The following is a 6,114-nucleotide window of genomic DNA, read 5'->3' on the forward strand; positions in this document are numbered from 1 at the left end:
GTTTAGAGGAGCAGTCGTGGTCGGTGTTGAGAGCAGATGTAGAGTGGCTCACCTCAGTGGCTCACTTCAGCCATAACTTCCTCTTCAGCCTTCTGCAAGTGTTGCAGACTTTATTCACTGATGATCAGTGACCAGATCTCACTGTTGTTAGTCATTATTAGTGACTCAGTTTATTTATGAAGATTAAATTTGCTGTGGCCAAAATGCACAGGTCGAAGCTACTACTCGATGATGCACTGACAGCATTTGACCACAGCCACTGGTAACAGTGTCAGATCATTTTCTCTGTGCTGTGGTTAACAGGGTTAAGCTTAGTTGAGGACAGGTCCATCAACTGGTAGAATCATCCTTCTTCAAACACTTTGAGGAGACCTCGTTGTTTGAATATACTGACAGTTGTCAAAACAAGGACAGAGTGACTTATCTAAGCACAAAGAGCAGGAAAGACAGGCAGCATGGGACATATTTAATACACACAGTGTGCACAACAGTAGGATCTTCCTACTGCTGAGGTTCAATGCCTTTTGCCACATCCATGTCTTGCCCTGGCAGAGGTCTGCTACGTTATGCAATTATTAGGCACAGTATCTTCAGTTTTCACCAAACGTTAACCATTTTCATGACTGTAGGCTACATGAAACAAGAAATAAGACATGCCTGTTCAGATTATAGCCACTTTTAATCATTTTAGCTGATTGTTGCAAACACCATGAAACCAAAGTGCTCCATATTTATTCAGTGCTTTTTAGGGCTGCCTCTCCCTACACCGGACACAGATGGAAAAACTGGCAGGGCAGTTGATGTCTAAACTGGAAATTAGCACACCCTTTCCCCATGTTGTTTGACTGGGCCAATACTGGAGGAATCTGTTTGGAAATTATACAGGTTTTAGTGAGAGGCCACATCATCTATCACTCCCCTGTTGGCCAATCAGTGTGAAAAGTTAACCAGTTCTTCTTTGCTCCAATACCAATTTGTTTATAATGTCTTCATACTGTATATTCTGCTAAGGGACCAACAGACAAAATGTGAAAACTCAACTCCCATCCCATTGCATTGGAGCGGGTAAAAAGAGATCAGAGATTTCATCAGGATTTAACTGAACGTTTAGAATAGAATAGAATAATATAAGAATAGAAGCCTTAATTGTCATTGCAATACTGAGGGAAGGCAGCGAGCAGCCAATGATTTTTCCAGGTGAGTGGATTTATCGCTGAAGAGATTTTTTCTCCGCTGCTGTGCCACCTACGTACCATACTGTCATGTTGTATGTGAGGATGCTTTCAACTGCTGAACGATAAAAAGCCACAAGCAGCTTCTTATCTAGGTTGTTCCTTCGTAATAGTCTGAGAAAATGGAAATATTGCTGAGCCTTTTTGACTGTTTCAGTGGTGTTGATGTTTCAGGAGAGCGTGTTGGACATGTGGAGCCCCAGTTACTTGAATGAGTGGACCTGCTCCACACAGGCTCCGTTAATCATCAGTGGTGTTATGTCTCCGCTGTGCTTCTTCCTAAAGTCCAGAACTCTTTTGTTTTGGTGATGTTTAACTTGAGGGTGTTAGTGCTGCACCACCGCGACTGTCATTGGATCTCGTGTCTGTAGTTGGCCTCATCTCCCCCTGATATGAGACCAACCACAACCGTATCATCCATGAATTTCATAATTGTGTTAGTTGGGTGAGTAGGGGTGCAGTCATGTGTGTATAGTGAGTACAATAATGGACTCAATACACAGCCTTGGGGAGCGCCAGTGCTGAGTGTGATGCAGCAGGAGAGGTGTGTGCCAAGTCTGACGATTTCGTCCAGTAATTTTAGGCCAAAATCGGGGTCAACCTCGGACAAATTGCAAGAGAAGCAAGCTCAACTGATTTTATATCCTCAGTATGTCCTGAGTGAGGGAAAAAAAAAAAAGTCCCAAGGAATCCCACGGGTGGAAAGTTTTGAAAATCACCTGTATATGACCATATAACCATATAATACAAACAAACAAACAAACAAACAAACAAAAAAAAAACACTGTTTTTAACACACAGGTGAAAGGGGTTCAAAATTTTACTTTGAGATATCACTATAAAAATTCACAAGTTGATTACACACACAAAGAGAAGAAAAAATGTCAATTACAAGTTTTTTGAATTATTCTGTTTACACATGCATATCACACATTATCTGATTTGATATGCGCTAATAAGGAATATAAGGAATAAATGCCAGAATAGATATTGAAACAGTGAATTAAAAGGGTACTATATATACAATAACCTTTTAATTCACTGTTATATAGTAACCTTTTAATTCAAGGTTACTATATATATAGTAACCTTTTAATTCACTGTTTAAATATCTGTTCTGGCATTTATTCCAATTAGCGTTAAAAAGGTTAAAAGGTTAAGTTTAAAAGGGCGTTTTTTGGTATTATATGGTCATATATAGGTGATTTTCAAAACTTTCCACCAATGGGATTCCTTGGGACTTTTTTTCCCTTCACTCAGGACATACTGAGGATACAAAATGAGTTGAGTTTGCTTCTCTTGCAATTTGTCCTAGGTTTTTTCATAAAATGACTGGACTAATTTGTGTCCTGTTGGTGAGGAAGTCGGTAATCCACATGCAGATGGAAGAGGGGAGGCCCAGGTGGAGCCAAGATGTCTGGGAGGATGGTGTTAAAGGCGGAGCTGTAATCAATAAATAGCATCCGCACATAGCTGTCTCGTTGTTCCAGGTGGCTCGGTGCAACATGTGTTGCCATGGAGACTGCATCTTCCGTGGACCTGTTTGGCCGATAAGCATTCTGGTTGGGATCAAAGGAGGGCGGTAGATACTTTTTGATGAGCTGAGAGACAAATCTCTCAAAGCACTTCATAATGACTGGTGTTAGTGCCACTGGTCTGTAGTTGTTCAGGTCACCTGCAGGGGCTGTCTTTTTAGGCACAGGGACAGATTTATGGCAGATTTGAGGCAGGGAGATATGATGTTCTGTGATAGGGAGGTGTTGAAGATCACAGTGAAAACTCCCGCAAGCTGATAAGCACCGGCTTGAAATACTTTGCTTGGTATCATGTGCGATCCAGCTGCTTTCCTTGGATTAACTGATTTCAGCACCCACCTCACCTCATGCTCCTGTATAATAGGAGGAAGGATGTTGGTGGAGGGAGGTGGAGGAGGCAGGGCTGTTGCAGTTGCAGTTCTCTTAACTTCAAACCGGGCAAAGAAGCTATTCAGCTTCTCCACTAATGAGGCGTCGGTGTTGACAGTGTTGAACAGTGTTGAACATGGCTCTTTTCATGAGGTTAAGATTGTAAATATTTAAACATTTCACTGTGCATTACACTGTATGTTAGGATAAAATGTGTTTATGTAACTTGTTTTTTTTTTTTTTTTTTTTCAGAAGTCTATGTCATTAGGCTAACCTGTAATAAAAACCTCATTTTTCAGACTCCCTGTTCACTGTTTGAGTGGTAACACACCATGTTGACAATGCTTTTAAAACCTGAATGTTTTTTCCCACCAGTGTTTCCATTTTCTGTTGAAGTTTGTATTTGATTGGGCTTGTGCTGAACATTTGAAACTGGTTACACCTCCCTGCTGTAATCTGAATTTAGTCGATTAATTAGCCTGATATTTGTAGAATAAAGATGCATTTAGTTTAGTCAGGCTTTTGATGAGGTATAATGGATAGAAGTTTGTTGATTGAGTTTTGCCTCACATAACAAGCTCAGGATGAGTTTATGAAGGACTTTCCTTCTGACAGCTCTTCTAATGCAAGGCGTTCTCTTCAGGAACAAGCCTTTGATTGGGAGACTGAGAGCTAATGGTCAACAGTGTGCACACTGGGAGGATGTTATCGACTTTGTGAAGGATTTGTAGCTTTCAGTCAACAGTTTGAGCTTCCAAATCCCAGAAGGGGCTGGTACGTCAGCTCCGGGTTAATATCAGCATTTATTACATGTGCATGTTTTATTTCTAATTGCACACTAAATGTGTATCAAGTGCATGTTTGACAAATTGTGGACATCAACATGATTTCCAAACAGGATTCATAATCATCACATTGAGTCGCTGTCATGTCTCTAAAGTAGCACTAGAGGGAGCCAAGTCACTCATGAAAATGGACAGCAGTGTATTTCAGTCAATGAGAACTGGGTCTTTGGAAAAAGTGACTCTTGATTCATAACAGTCAATAAATATTCAAAAGCAGAAAAAAACAGCACATCAGAAAATGAGGAAACGAGAGTCTTCAGCTTTTTTGCACCAGTTTATTTTTGGGGACCAAGTAAATGAAGACTGTCTTCTTTCAGGGAAACTACTTGTGCTTTACATAAGGAATATCAATAAAAACATATTTCTTGCAGTGAGTCACATTTAACGTGTTTCACAAAATCAAAATAATAAACAAAAAAAATTTCAAAATGTTATAAAAAGATGGAAATTTAATGTAATGTAAATATATATGTAATAAAACAAATGGGCAAGGCCTTTTAAATTAAGTTGTTCTCCAATGCGAATAAGGGGAAACTCTAAATGATTAAATGCGACTGTATACAAAAAGGACAAAACTGAAATGTTAAAAACATTTGAAACTTCCAGCTCATCTCAAGGAAACTGAATCAGGTCAACTGGACCTAGTTATATGTCTAGAAGATGTTTCGCCCCTTATCTGAATGGCTTCATCAGTTCATGATGTTCATTAGATGAGACTGGTAGTCTAACTAACTGGTGTGGATCTAAGGTATTTAACCTGTTTAACTCGGTAGTGCTCCGTTGAGTTGTAACGACTGTTGTTAGTAGGTAGGTTGAGTAAGCAAAGTGGGAAAAGCAAGTATTTTGCTCACATTCATCTTATTGGTTCTCCTAACTAGAAGAAAAAATGCCTTCAAACAAACTAAGGGAACCTGGAAGAAGACCGGACTGCAGGCTGCAGGTGAGAAAGTCTAGTGTCGGTCTAGTAAAACTTTTGTTGCAGTAGTTGCAGTTGCAGCAGCAGTTGTATTTATTCTAGTAGTCGTACCACTAGAGGCAGTAGATGCTCAGTGGCTTTAGTCAGTAGTTGTGACAGATGTAGGAATAAGAGGAGTAACAGCAGTAGTAGCAGAAGTAGCTCAAGCACCAGGGGCACTGGCAACAGTACAAGTAATGGGAGTAGAATCAGCAGCATTGATATTCGCTGTCAAACTGAAGTGGAGTGGAGCGGAAAAAATGTTTTTTGTGATCCATAGAAATGGGATGTTTTTTTTATGAAAAGTTTAGAAAATTATGTCTCTGTGTCAGAGGTGTGCAATGTTACACAATCTGACATACTGCTGGTGTTGCCTAACAGGTGACCAATCATTTTTGATGACAAAATGCTTTGCAGCTTTGTTTATCACTCATCAATACATATCTGCAGACTGTGTAAAATTTTTTTGTGGTACATTTTTTGTGGTACATTTTTAAACCACTGAATCCCATTGTTGTGACATTATTTGCAACATTTTAATATTTTTTTGCATATATTTTCCCCAGAGTAAATATGGCAGCAAGCAATACAATCTCTCTATCACTCAATATTTGGTACTCAATATTTGACTGCACTGCTGTATCAAAAATGTACATTGTTTTTCTCCCTTGAAAACTCTTTTCTGAAGAGCAGAGCTGTGTTGGCTGGTGGAGACATGAGGTGTCACTCCTGTGTGATATTGATGTGCCTCGATGTGGCTGGCTGTGTCCTATATACCAACCTTCGTATTCTGTAATTTAAAGTTGAAACAATCAACCTCACTATTAAAATGAGTCACCAACTCACTCTCTTTGTTTTGCATGTTTCAGGTGTAAAGAGGAAGGGAGTCTGGTGAGTCTGGTGTAACAATCAGCAGCTGTTTGTCCATTGCAGAATTGCCGCAAAACAACTTCCCTTTCCACACCACATCCTTGTCCAGCATACGACAGACTTCTTTTGACATAACGGAAGGCTATACTTAGAGATTCAACAACCATTTGAGATGCTGGTTGACAAGACTGATAGATTTTTCGTGCTCTGTATGTTATCTGGCTGCTAATGTGCTTTAAAGAATCTGGAGCACCAACAGAGAGAGAGGAAAGGACCAGATATGAGTTTTACAGCAGCAGCAGCAGCAG

This window comes from Myripristis murdjan, chromosome 1, assembly GCF_902150065.1.
Source record: "Myripristis murdjan chromosome 1, fMyrMur1.1, whole genome shotgun sequence".
In the NCBI taxonomy this organism is placed as follows: domain Eukaryota; kingdom Metazoa; phylum Chordata; class Actinopteri; order Holocentriformes; family Holocentridae; genus Myripristis; species Myripristis murdjan.